This window comes from Bacillus rossius, unplaced genomic scaffold (assembly GCF_032445375.1).
Source record: "Bacillus rossius redtenbacheri isolate Brsri unplaced genomic scaffold, Brsri_v3 Brsri_v3_scf57, whole genome shotgun sequence".
Taxonomy (NCBI): domain Eukaryota; kingdom Metazoa; phylum Arthropoda; class Insecta; order Phasmatodea; family Bacillidae; genus Bacillus; species Bacillus rossius.
Genome location: NW_026962777.1, coordinates 34,623 through 48,083, shown reverse-complemented (window position 1 = coordinate 48,083; position 13,461 = coordinate 34,623). Strand labels below are relative to the sequence as shown.

The following is a 13,461-nucleotide window of genomic DNA, read 5'->3' as shown; positions in this document are numbered from 1 at the left end:
ATTTCATTGAATAATTTTCTTTTATTTGCACTCATTAATTCAAATATGTTTATTACTTTAGCGAAGAGATTATTTTAACTATAACTTTTATACATGTTTGCTATTTAACTTCTTCCAATCTGTGTTATTCTGTTAAGGATAGGACGGTGATAGGAAAAGTAGGAAACGAATGGGAGTTTTTCAAGTTTAATGTGCCTCTAAAAAGTCAAATCGATGGTTGTTCCAGTCGAGTAGAATCATATAATGAGCGTAACGGGACACAGCGTAACGGGACAACGCGCGTTACGGGACACTTTTGACGTGACAACGTCTAATAAATCGATGAATGCCGGCTGCACGCACAGATTGGAAGAAGTTAAATAGCAAACATGTATAAAAGTTATAGTTAAAATAATCTCTTCGTTAAAGTAATAAACATATTTGAATTAATGAGTGCAAATAAAAGTAAATTTAACAATTAAATTGTAGATTTAATTTCACTCCTTCTTTGTATCCATACAAAATAGCGATAATTCAATAAAAATGATTCAATTTTATTCATAAAAGTATGCAATCATTATTTCATCAATGTTTTGTTATGACGTCACGTTAAACAAGTCCGTAAACCGACTTTACAACCAACAACCATTTTTTTGGAAAAATATTTTGTTTTAAATTTTGGATATTGATTATTCTTATGTGTTTCTGATTAAGTTCGCTTGTCTTTCATGCTTTCATAAATATAATTTTATATATAATTTTAACTGTAAAGCCATTTTATGATGGCCTGGATTAGATGATATTATTTCAAAACTAGTTTATCTTTTATATTTAAGTTAGATATCTTCGTTTCTGATTTTAGTGCGAATTATAGGTTACGAGCTGCAATGTTGCACATTTAAGGTTCAATTGTAATTTATCCCAAACGTCTGGTATCTCAAATAGGTGCATATATATTTTACCAAGAATAAAAATTTGTATTTAAAATTATCTGTCTACAGCGATTCCAAACCGAAATGCACTTCAAACTGCAGACGATGCCTACGAATTCAAAAATTCACCTTAAACCTCTGCTAAAGCCAGGCTATTGCTTCCGAGACGAAGCGCAACACCCCGTGGCCCTTCCATAAATAAAAATAAATCAGTTCATATTCGTAAAAAAAACCTACTTAAGAGTTTATTTCTTAATATTATATTGTTCTTGTAAATATTGATTGGGTGGGGTCACACTTCCAGAGGCTCAGGGCGGCTTGCAGAGTCGTTCCGAGAATTCTCCGAGTGCGAGTGGAGTTTGAGTGGAGGAATTTTCATTGCACAGTCGAGAACGGAGTAAAAACGAAGTAATATCCGAATGAAACCGAGTAAAAACGAAGGAATATTGGAGTGTACGCTCAGCTACACTCCGAGGGCCCTCGGAGTGAAATATGGAAAAGAATTCAAGATGGCTGCGTTATTAGAACCAATTGTTGTGGAATTTCTTGATTTAATTGATGAAGTATTTCTAGAAAATGAAGAAAGAAACGTTGCCAGGGACCCACGTCAGTATTTGAGGGATTTTAAAAATCCACAGGAGTGGTTTAGTGACGTGCTGTTCAGACGACGATATCGCTTTACCAAGGATCTTGTTCGGCATCACATTCTGCCTTTGCTAGTGTTTGAAGAACCACGGAGTCGTCGAGGATTACCGCTACCGCCTGTCCTGCAGCTGCTAATTGCCTTGCGATTTTACGCAACAGGCACTTTACAGGTAAGCAGAAATAATAGTTACTAACCAATACCTTTTGTTTACAGTAATACCATCTCTCACTCTTTGCCTAGGTTAGCCTATTGTGCACTTCAGTATGTGGTGTTTAATTTGTGGTTTGCATAGACACATCGGTGCAATGTGAAATACTATTTACAGATGGTGGCAGGCGAGTTAACAGGCGTTAGCGAGTCCACAGTTTCCCGAATTATCAGACGTATCTCTGTCGGTTTAGCGCAACATACTCTACATCGGATACGGTTTCCCACTGGCGATGAATTTCGATTGAACAAGCTACGATTTTAACACTTTCCCGGTGTTACAGGAGTGACTGCACCCACATAAAAATCAAAAGCCCCGGCGGTGGTCGGGGGGAAGTATACAGGTACGTAGGTAAAGATTGTTAAGGCATGTTGAAACATGTTTCGTGACAGACCTTAATATGAAATGTGAACTGTGAGATAAATTGAAATAATTTGTCTAGTTTGTATTTATTTCAATATTTAATACAATATTCATGTTAGCACATAGTTCTTTCATGTAGGTAGCTTGATTGTAAAGTATTTCAATTTGTCAAGAGCATTTTCTTGAATCTGGTAATTCTAAAAGCCACCCTTTATTATGTAAAATTAAAATCCTCAAATTATTGTGTCAATTTCCTGACATTTTTTTATTATCGAATTAAATTGATACCTTAAGTAGCTTTGAGTAATTTATAGCTTTTACAAGTTGTAAGGATGTGTGTATGATATTAAGAAAAAGGTCTGTTTTGCAAGGTTAGGTACATGTAAATAACCTGGAAATAGTGTTATTGGTTATGTCACCTACATGGTAATTATTCCATATCACTTTACCAAGTTCATGGCTTTGAATTCATCATTTGGTACATAATGCTGTTTTAAATTACTATGTCAAAAGATCCTTGACATTAAATCTAGAATTTTGCTATACAAACAAATTATGTCTCTGGTCTTGTGGAAATGCCTTTTTTGTGTGTTTTGATACATACATACATACACACACACACACACACACACACACACACACACACACACACACACACATACACACACATACACACACACACACACATACACACACATACACACACACACACACATACACACACACATACACACACACATACACACATACACATATACACACACACAGATACATACATTTGATCATAATTAATTGTTACATGACAAGTGAATCGGGAATTTGAGAAACAACATAAGTCCACATTTTGGCAAAAATGAGTTACCAACAATAACAGTTTGTTGGAGGGTAGTTGTACATGCTAGCAAATAACCACTGAAGTCCACGCAATCATTCCATAGATATAGCCTTCTCTAGTTGCTATGTATTTGAGAAACAACATAAGTCCAGGACTTATGTTGTTTCTCAAATACCCCACTCAAACACCACAAAGCACCAATTTGCTTGATTCCCGTATAGCCATAGATTTAATGTGTTAAGAAAGTAGCTGAATCAGAAAAGAAATTTTCAGCGAAAATAAAGGAAATCAGCGAGATAATCAAAGCTGATAAAACGGGTGATTTGGGAGCCATTTGCATAGATTTCACGCAGAATTTACAGTTGCCTTGCACTCCAGTCCAGGAGGTGTTTTACCTTAGATAGTGAACCATCAGTGTTTTCTGCATACATAATCTCAAAGATGGCAATGCAACTTTCTTTGTGTACCGTGAGGGAATTGGAACAAAGGGGCCTAATGAGGTATGTTCATTTGTTTTTGAGTTCTTGAATACGTCATTGAAGGGAGTCAAAGAGTTGTACATATTTTCAGATGCGTGCAGCGCACAAAGTAAGAACCATACATTCATACGAATGTTGTCTGCTTTGACTTCTCTTAAACATTTTAGACGTATCGAACATTACTTCCCAATAAGAGGACACTCTTTCCTGCCCTGCGATAGGGATTTCTCAGTACTCCAAGGCAAAATCAAGAAGTACGACAGAGTATACACCATCAAGGAGAATTTTGAGATAATTGTAACTTCATCCTGCAAGAGATCCTTCACTGTTGCAGTGGCGTGCCCAGGATTTTGCTTTGGGAGGGGGGGGGGGGGTCAGGCAGAAGGCTAGGGCCTTTCCGGGGGGCCTGGGAGTATGGAATACCCCCCAGCTAGGCGGGGGGTCCGGGGATCCTCCCCCGGGAAAATTTTGAAAAATACGTGTTCAATATTGCTGATTTAGGCGAGTAACAGGCGATTTGCCTAACGGCGGTTTGCCTAAACATGAATTCGTTGCGGCGATTCGCCTAAAGTCGTTTCGCCTAAAGGCGTTTTGCCTGACGGCGTTTTGCCTAACGGCGTTTTCCCTAACGGAGTTCTGCCTGACGGCGATTTGCCTAACGGCGTTTTGCCTAACGGCGATTTGCCTAACTGCATTTTGTCTAATGGTGTTTTGCCTAAAATGTTACTATGATGACAAAACCTCGTTTTGCCTAACGGCGAATTGCCTAACTGCATTTTGATAATGGCGATTTGCCTAACAGCGTTTTGCCTAACCTAACCTAACCTAGCCTAACCTAACCTAAGCTAACCTAACCTAACCTAACCTAACCTAACCGAACCGAACCTAATCTAACCTAACCTTACCTAACCTTACCTAACCTAATGGCGTTTTGTCTATCAGTGGTTTGCCTAACGGCGATTTGCCTAACTGCGTTTTGCCTAACGGCGATTTGCCTAACGGCGTTTTGCCTAAAATTAGGCAAAACGCCTTTAGGCAAAACGACACATTTAGGCTATCTAAAAATACTGGCAGTAACTTCATAAAAGTCAGTTTTATGAAGTCTAAATATTAATTTTTTTCATTTTATGAATTTAATATTAAAATATTTTTAACCCCGGAAGGGGGGGGGGGGGGGGTCCGGTCCCGCTCGACCCCCCCCCCCCCCCTAGGCACGCCCCTGCACTGTTGTAATAGCAGATTCCATCAGCATTCTCGACATCAAGCAATGGTGGCCCAAGTATTTTAAGAGGAATGTGCTGTTACAAGAGTCCTATGGAATATCTGTGCCTAGAGACCAGAAAACTAGATTCAAACCAAGTCAGTTCATGCACTTCAGTTATGCAAGTAACTATGCTGGACTTGTGGCACGACCATTCATTGATTCCCTTGTCAAGCGTCATTTTAGGGTTCTAAAATGCACACTTGCGGACCTTGTTCTTCCAAAAAAACATGGGGTATCCTGCAGGTTGCATCCCTATCAACCAGAACAAAATAGATGACCTCCGCAAGTTGCAAAACTACTTGCCACACACAGAAGATTGCCAGTCATTCTATAATTAATTATTCTTGTGGCCAACATGTGTAACAGAAGTAACGCAAAACCAGCCTGATGATTAATCACATCAATGTAGACTTTACCGCACATCATCAGCAAATCGTGCATTTTGAAGAGGGACATGTGCATACTTATTTATATTAAAATGTGATCTCTCAATGTTAAAGTTGGTGTAAGTCGCATATACAAAGGTAGATCTAAAAACCTACATCGTATAGACTTTCTCATATCAGCAAGATTAGTGCATTAGGAACTGGATGCATTTATATTCATATAATTATTGGTATTTTTTATGTTCTAAGTAAAATTATAGTATTACTTTGTGTACGCAAATAAATAGTATGTTTTGTGGAATATTATGACTACCTTAAATCAAAAATATCACATTTCAGAACAATATATTTTTAGTTTATGTAGGAAATTGAGAAACAACATAAGTCCAGCATTTTTAAATATAGTTTTTGGGGGGGTTGTAAATACAATATCTTTCTTTTTCACATTAAAGAGAAGTAAATTAACGTTGTAATGTATCCATAGTATCACATATACATATTTTGCCACATGCCATGGACTATTACATTTTATTCACTTTCTGTAAAATCTGTTGTTTGTGACTTATGTTGTTTCTCAAATACTTGATTCAAGTGTTTATTTTGTCCATTACCTAGTGACAGAGTAATTGAAAACAGCAAACTTCAATTATCTAAGGCTCAATGTATACAGGATCCTGCCATCAGGATCAAAGGAAAAACTTGGATATGTGATACAGAACTTAAACCTCATACTATCCATTCTTTCTAATGTATAGCATTGTTAACATAGCTAACCAACTGTTCACTTGTATTCATGATTTGTTGACATGGCCAATGTAACCAACTGATCTCACCATTTACACTAATATTTGTGTAGGTACATAAGGTGTAACAGTATGTTCTAAAAGTATGATTTTAAGAAAATGTAAATGTGAGGAAATATTTAAAAAAAAAAAACAGTGGAATTGTGTAAGTTTTTTACTGAAAACAGACTGTTCTTCAGAATAACATCAAATTGTTGGTGGACAGGTGTGACATTCGCTCCAATCTTTGCTCAGGGAAGCATAATGTGCCTTACCCAAATTATTCCAGTAGTGGGAGTGGCACTTTCTGGTATATGTTTAGACTTTATACACATATATAAATAGATGTCACAATTGTATGTACTACTAGTAACCAGAAAAACATGGTTAGTTTGAAACAATTTGTGTTTATGATATTCTTGAAATGTTCTCTAGCTTATTCGAAGATGGGCGTGTGCAGGGACTGCTGCTGGGAGACAGTGGTTACCCACAGTTGCCATACCTGTTCATGCCCATACCAGAGCAGCCAGTCCGTACAGATGCAGAGCAGAGGTATGACATATTTCATAACAACATTAACAGCATTTTTAAAGCTGCAAGTGTGATTAAATTAAATAATGTGAAATACATATAATATATTGTTTGCAAATGTGTCATAACTGGACTAATCTCCATATACTAACTCTTAAAGTTCGCAACAAAATTTGTTGCTCCAACACCTTAGCTTTACTCATTTCTAAACTTCAACGTAATTGTTTTGGCAAAGTAAAACATGGTGCAAATAGACTACAGCAAAGTTTTGTAGTGCAAACATCTATTATTGTAAAACCACCAAGCAAGGGAGAAACATATTCTTCTACAGCCAAATAGTTATTGTTATGAACATATTTTCAATTATTGTTATATTAATGTTACATTTTGGAAAGTATATTAGATAGTTAATCTATACATACAAATTGTGTTTACACACACACACACACACACACAGATATATGGTATTAATACATTCTTTGAAAGTTATTTGCACTAGGGAAAATTAATTTAAAACTTTTGTGACATTCGCCATTGCTGGTTTCAACTGTGATATTAAGGTTGTCTCTATTGAATACAGTGTGAACCAGCATGTTTTACATGTGTATAATGTACATATTATGTGTAGTAATGATACACATTAAGGTAATCACACAGGTACTCATGGCTCATGCTCGGACGAGGAATCTGGTGGAAAGGATGTTCGGTGTTTGGAAGCAGCGCTTTCCCTGCTTGCAGCTTGTTTTATGAAACAAGCTGCAGACAACAGCAGCTATCATTGTTGCCTGTGCCATTTGTCACAACATTGGTATCAGGCACAATGATTATGTGGAAGAAGCTGAGCTGTAGGTGAGAAGTGTTTTGTTATATATTATTAATTAGTATTGGCGACACCTGGGTTTTCTTCCCTGTAACTTAGTGTATTATTTGCAAATGAAGTGCATAGTACAAATACCTACTTGTTCAGTTTGTGAATTGCAATGATGTTTATTACATATTACTTCCTCTTTGAAAATACAAATGCTTTTGTACCTATAATGTGATATATAAACAGCTATAAAATAGGAACCTTGTACAAATATTTAAACAGGCAATGGCAATAAACATTGAAGCAAACTAGATATCTTGGCAGCCAAGGTCAATTGGCAAAATCCACCTGAAGAAATCTGCACATGAGGGGCTCGACTGGTGCTACATTACAGAAGGCAAACCCTAGCATGCCAGATGAAAAGCTTTTTGCTGTATTTTTCTGATGGTGTCTTCTGTTGTTTATACACAACTTGCAGTGTGTATATGTGTGTATATGTGTGAGTGCGTGCGTGTGTGTAAAACAAACATGTTTTATAATTGATACAAAGCTAAGGTAGAGACCATTTACACTATAGTAATGATAATCTACCTATAAACAATTATTGCCTGCATTCTAATATATTGATTGGTTTGTTACAGGCAACAATGATGTGCCAATCCCACCAGTTCCTCTCCGACCTGGGCGCGCCTGGCCATCAGGAACAAGTTCATCATCCGGCATTTCAATTAGCTGTTTTGAAATGATTTTTACACACATTGTTTCATGTGGGTTTTTGAAATCCGTGACCTGATTGTACTGTTTAATATTAGGTTTGTTTGGCTGGAATGAATATTTTATGATTTTTGCACTCATTGTTATGGCTACTTATGAATAATTCAATGATATATCTTCATTTGTTGCTAAGCCATTCCATTGCAGTTTCTTTAATCCTTCACATACCTACAGGCCCTGGCATTTTATTTCCAACTTGTAAACAAATTTCAATTAAATTAAGAAATTTACATGAACTTTCTAATAATGCAGCCTTTTACAAATGTCTGAGTAAAGAAGTACATTTGTTTATATTTTTGCTTTTTGATTCTTTTGTATTTTAACTTGATGAAATAGGTAATGTTTTGTTAAAAGTATTATTGTGCAAACATATTTATGTTGTCTCAAGTATCATTTTGTTCACTTACCTATGATATAGGATTGTATTGCAGGATCTTATTTCATTTTACGTTTGTTTAGTTAAAATGGTTTATATCTTAAGAAAGAAAAGTAATATAAAATATATTTGTTTAAAAACATTTAGATATACAGGTGTGGTGAAAATAGGTAGGAAACTGTGAATTCAACTATTATGCAAAAACATTGGGAATCAGTTGGTAAAAACTGGTTTCATGATTGAAATACTTTGATGTGTTGGGTAAGAATGTTTCCAAATGGAACATTGAAAATTAGTTGATTGTTTTGCAGATCCTGTTGCTGCCGCCAGTCGTGGCTCCACTCAAGTGCTCGGTGCTGCCCCTCAGTGGCAACGTGCAGTTGCTGTGTGTGCAGAGCAGTGTCATCATCCTCGGTGGGCATGACCAGGAACATTCATACATGCAGGAATTACATCATATTGAAGATAATTTATTATTTAATGATTTTGCATGTTATTTAGACAAACATTTCAGGGAAATTGTGGGCATACTTTGCCTAGGCTTGTAATAAGCACTCGTGTGGTTTACCACTGAACTACCCTTCTTTGTTTAAAAAAAATAACAATATTCTTCTACAATGTTTTTTATTTTTGACAAGAAGGGTAAAGTTATGAAAATACAAAAGTACAGCTACAAATCTTTTAAATGCAATGCCAAAAGCAAAGATTGTACGTTTTAATATTTTACTTGTTACAGTTGTTTTAATTGTTTAATAATCATGCATTAATACATAACAAGATAATATCAAGAAATATTGTTATGGAACCTATTGAACTATAACATTTTAATGTATGTATATACAGTAGAACCCGTTTATAGTGAACCCGCCTATAATGAATTCCCGTTTATTGTAAATTTCCATCTCGGTCCCGGCAAAATGATGTGAGGTTATGTATTAATTTATTGGATATGGCGTACAACTTTTGTCAATGTTGATACGTTTTCCCGTGTATAACGAACAAATTTTGCCGACATAATGCACATTTATCTCAAATATTTTCATATAATTACAAGTTTTTTCACAAAACGTCTATTCTGGATCACATTAACGTTTTTCTCCGCAATATGCTACTCGATTGTCCACTGTTCATATTATAAACAAGTCGTAATCGAGTTGCCTCAGTAGGCTACGTGTAGCCAGAAATGGTGCTCAGTTTGGTGAAAATAAAAAATAGTTTTCCCTGCATAGCTAAAGAATGGGCGAACGCGTGTACATTTAATAAGTTATCAAAATTAAACATAAATTACACAAATACGTATGTACATTATAGCAGCAAATTGAATATTTTTACGTCTCATTTTTATCGTTCACGTTTCGGACATTTTGATAGAGTAAGGTTCGTAAGACTACCACTAGATAGAACTCTGTGGACTAAATTTTTCCATAGAAAGTAAGAAATTTTCGTTCCAGCTATAGCAACTGCGATACTAAATGATACGTAGTGATCTTTGATGCGCCACTCGTTATTTTTCGTTTATTTACTTTTGACGGTAAAAAGAATTTCGTGTTATTAAGCTGCAAATGTGCTTCAATAAGAAATACATACATAAAAAAGGGTGAAAAACGCGTTAAAAAACGTAAGGCATTATCTGTGCGAGATAAACTGGACATTATTAAAAAGGTAGACTCCAACCCCACAGTCCCGCATGTGTTAATATCAAAGGAATTGGGAATTGCAACATCCACATTAAGTACAATATTAAACAAGCTGAACAATCTTCTTTCTCAAGTTGCGAACACGTCACAGAGTATTAAACGCCTGAAAAAATGAAAATACGCCGATGTCGAAGAACCATTAATAGAAAGTTTGTACATGTGTAGTGTATTAAAAATATCTGCATTTGCTCATAAAACTTGCTTTGAGTATTTTCATTCGTTCTTTTCTTGGCTTAGGCCTATGTGTAGTTAAGATTATGCTTTTGAGTATGAATTGCCAATATAAAAGTTTTCCCAGATATAAAGTTTCCCCTCTATAGTGAACATATAAACTACTCCCTTCAGATTCATTATAACAGGGTTCTACTGTAATTGATTGTGTTGTATGTTATTTCTTGTGGCAACAATTTTTAAGTTGTTAATTTTATTCACGATCTTAGTATTTCAATACTATTAACACAAATCACAACATAGTACACAGTGTTAAAAGCCCTTCATAATTCTTGTACATTTCTGTCTGATGTTTCTCTGGAGACCTTTAGCCATCTGTTTTAGATCTGATATTGACTGCTACTATATATGTATTTCATGTATTTATAATATGGTTACACAATACAAAATACTTTATGGTCACCTTTGCATGTTATTATTTATTTAAATTGTTACTTTTATTTAAACGCTCTGCCACACACATTAATTTATATTGCATGCCGTATGTAATTTCCATCAGCTAAAACATTTCATGTACACATACATGTACATTACATACATATTTCACATACCGCTACTTTATGTTTATTACTTTCAGTATGAATCTGAAAATGTTCAATTTCTGTGAGTTGATGTTTTTGAATTTTGAATTACGGGATGTGGTATTAATGTGTGTTTCGTACCCCTTTGAGTAAACCTGAAATGTTATTGTAACTCATTCTGGCTCATACGTTTTGTGATTCAGCACACCCTGTTTTATAATAAATAATTATATATATATTTGTACATAAATAGTAAATACTTTTGTCTCTTATTAAGGGCCACTTCAAAGTCCTTCAATTTTCGTAAGTTCTGTGGCCCAAAACTTTTATGTATAACAAAACTGTCCAATTCATTGTTCATTTTGATCACCTTTAAATTCAAAATGGCACATTTTGCTGTCTAACTTTGAACCTATTAAGTAAATGTAAGTGGTGATTTAAGTAAACACCAGGGCTACAAATTTTAGATGTACACTATGCTTAGATTTGATGTGTGGTATCAGAGGGTTAATCTCTGAAATTAATTGTTAGACTAACTATTTAACTTTGTTATTCCGTTGAAGGTTTTGTGATATTACAAACTTTCTACCTCTTTATAGTGGTGAAGATGAAGTAAAGGTGTCCTTAAAACTCAGTAGTTTTTACTGCACAAGAGGGTACAAGCCATAAGAAAACTAGGTGATAAAACAAACAGGCAATACCACATTCCTTTCATTATTTGGGTGTATGCAAAACGTTTTATTGCTTTAGGCTTTGTATGGTACATCTGGTTAACCTAAGTTATTGACATTGATATATTTAAAGGTACATTTGCCATTTTAACATATTATTTGTGGTATCAATGTGTAGTTTAAGACAACATAACTTACAAATATTACTGTGCAGCAATGAGAATTAAGTGACTATGTAGTGACCTGTAGCAATATACTTTATCAATTATAGTATCAATAGTGTGAGTTAAATTAAAATATTGTACCAATAACTCGGAACGAGATTTCACTTTGAAATTGGATAACACTAAAATATCAGTAGATACATTTAACGAAAACAAAATATATAAATGTACAAATGGATGGAAAAGTTAATTATGTTTCCCAAGTGAAGATTGACTTATTTTTCTCAATTTTCTCTTAATGGTGTTAACATTGTTGCATGTATTTAACAATGCTCCATTCACCAACTTTACGTAAAGTTGAATATCATTATTGCCACTGGGTAGGTAAGTTGATGACTCATGAGTGTGTGATGAAAAATAATATATGAAAAATACTACATCTGCTACGAATAAGTTGTTGGGTTTTAATTGCCATAGTTAATACAAACATGAAATTCTTAAAGCAACAATACAATTGTCTGCTTTGTATGTAATATATTACTTAATAATAATATACCTACGTTATTTGGCATGCAATTGACTCTTGAAAATTATACACCCAAATACAAAATAAAGGTTTGTGTGAATTAGCAGCTGTAGTAGAGCATCGAGGCTGAAGAGTAGGAGCAACATCCTCACAAGAACTGTCTGAAGCTGGGTCTTCTGAAATATACAAAGAATGCAAATATGTTTTGTGAGGATGAGAAACAAAATATAATCATCTGCTGTGAGATTAATGTTTAACAAATTTGCCTCTAAATTAAGAAGTTTATTGAGATATGCCAATTAGTAGTCACCTTTATGGTTTGGATTTGAAGATTCTATCACATAAATGTTAATTATTTAAAATTATACAACATCAGCCTATAATGTCTAAGTGCACGAATGAGATAGAATTCAACTAATGCATATAAATGTTCAGTCTGAATTGGGTGTAGTATTAATCAAATACATATGATTGAAACATGCATTATAAAGTGTAATTTTGTAACCAGACTTCAGATTGATGGTGTCAGTCATTCCTAATGTTGATAACTACTACGTTATATACTATCCCTCCTTTTCCCCATTACTTGTACAATATTCTGTTTGTTATCACTTACAATAAGTGGCTTTTGCACAATCAACCAACACAAACTATTTTGCCATCTACCCTTAGCAATGTGTTAGTTCATCGGGGAGCATGATGATGATGATGATATGATGCATTATTTGTATACAATTGTTACAAAAATACAATTAATTGTAATTATTTTCTTCACAATACTGGAATTAGAATACCTACTTTCAATAGTCGTACGCAATCTTTAATTTGTACGTTAAGTAAAACAAATGATCTATTATTCAGAATCACTAAAAATTACAATAAATATGCAAGGTTCTTTCCTGTATTAGATAGCACAATAAAATTTAAAAAAATACAACTATACATAACTTATTTTTTTTTGTGGTTAATAATTATATTGTTTCAAGTTAGTTTTTTTCCCTGCATTATAAATTTGTAAAGAAATTATTTACTTATTGTATGTTGCATGTTGTGTGTATTGTTTTTGTTTTGTTGTCTTGTATTTTGTATTGTTTTGTTCTGTCTGTATGTATCAGTGTTGTTTGTATCGTGCCTACCACCCAAGGCCATAAGCTGTAGGAAGGCACGCAACAAATATTAAATAAATAAAATAAATAAAATAAATAAAATATATGGCATTTTAATGTATTTATCCTGACCATTTACTTTTAGGAATGAAAAATTGTGTTCTGCAGGACAATCAAGCATC

The 13,461-nt window shown here is 34.5% G+C and overlaps 1 long non-coding RNA gene across 3 annotated transcripts; it reads left to right on the top strand.

Annotated features, from left to right (window-relative positions):
• Nucleotides 1–1,208: 1,208 nt before the first annotated feature.
• Nucleotides 1,209–13,381, top strand: LOC134545089 (uncharacterized). Of its 3 annotated transcripts, none has more exons than XR_010078262.1 (5): nucleotides 1,209–1,726; nucleotides 1,883–2,108; nucleotides 6,310–6,426; nucleotides 7,063–7,980; nucleotides 8,675–13,381. It is a non-coding gene; the product is annotated as an uncharacterized LOC134545089 (long non-coding RNA). The 3 variants fall into 3 exon arrangements; XR_010078261.1 differs by having other exon boundaries at nucleotides 7,063–8,025; XR_010078260.1 differs by having other exon boundaries at nucleotides 1,211–1,726; nucleotides 7,063–13,381.
• Nucleotides 13,382–13,461: the final 80 nt, after the last annotated feature.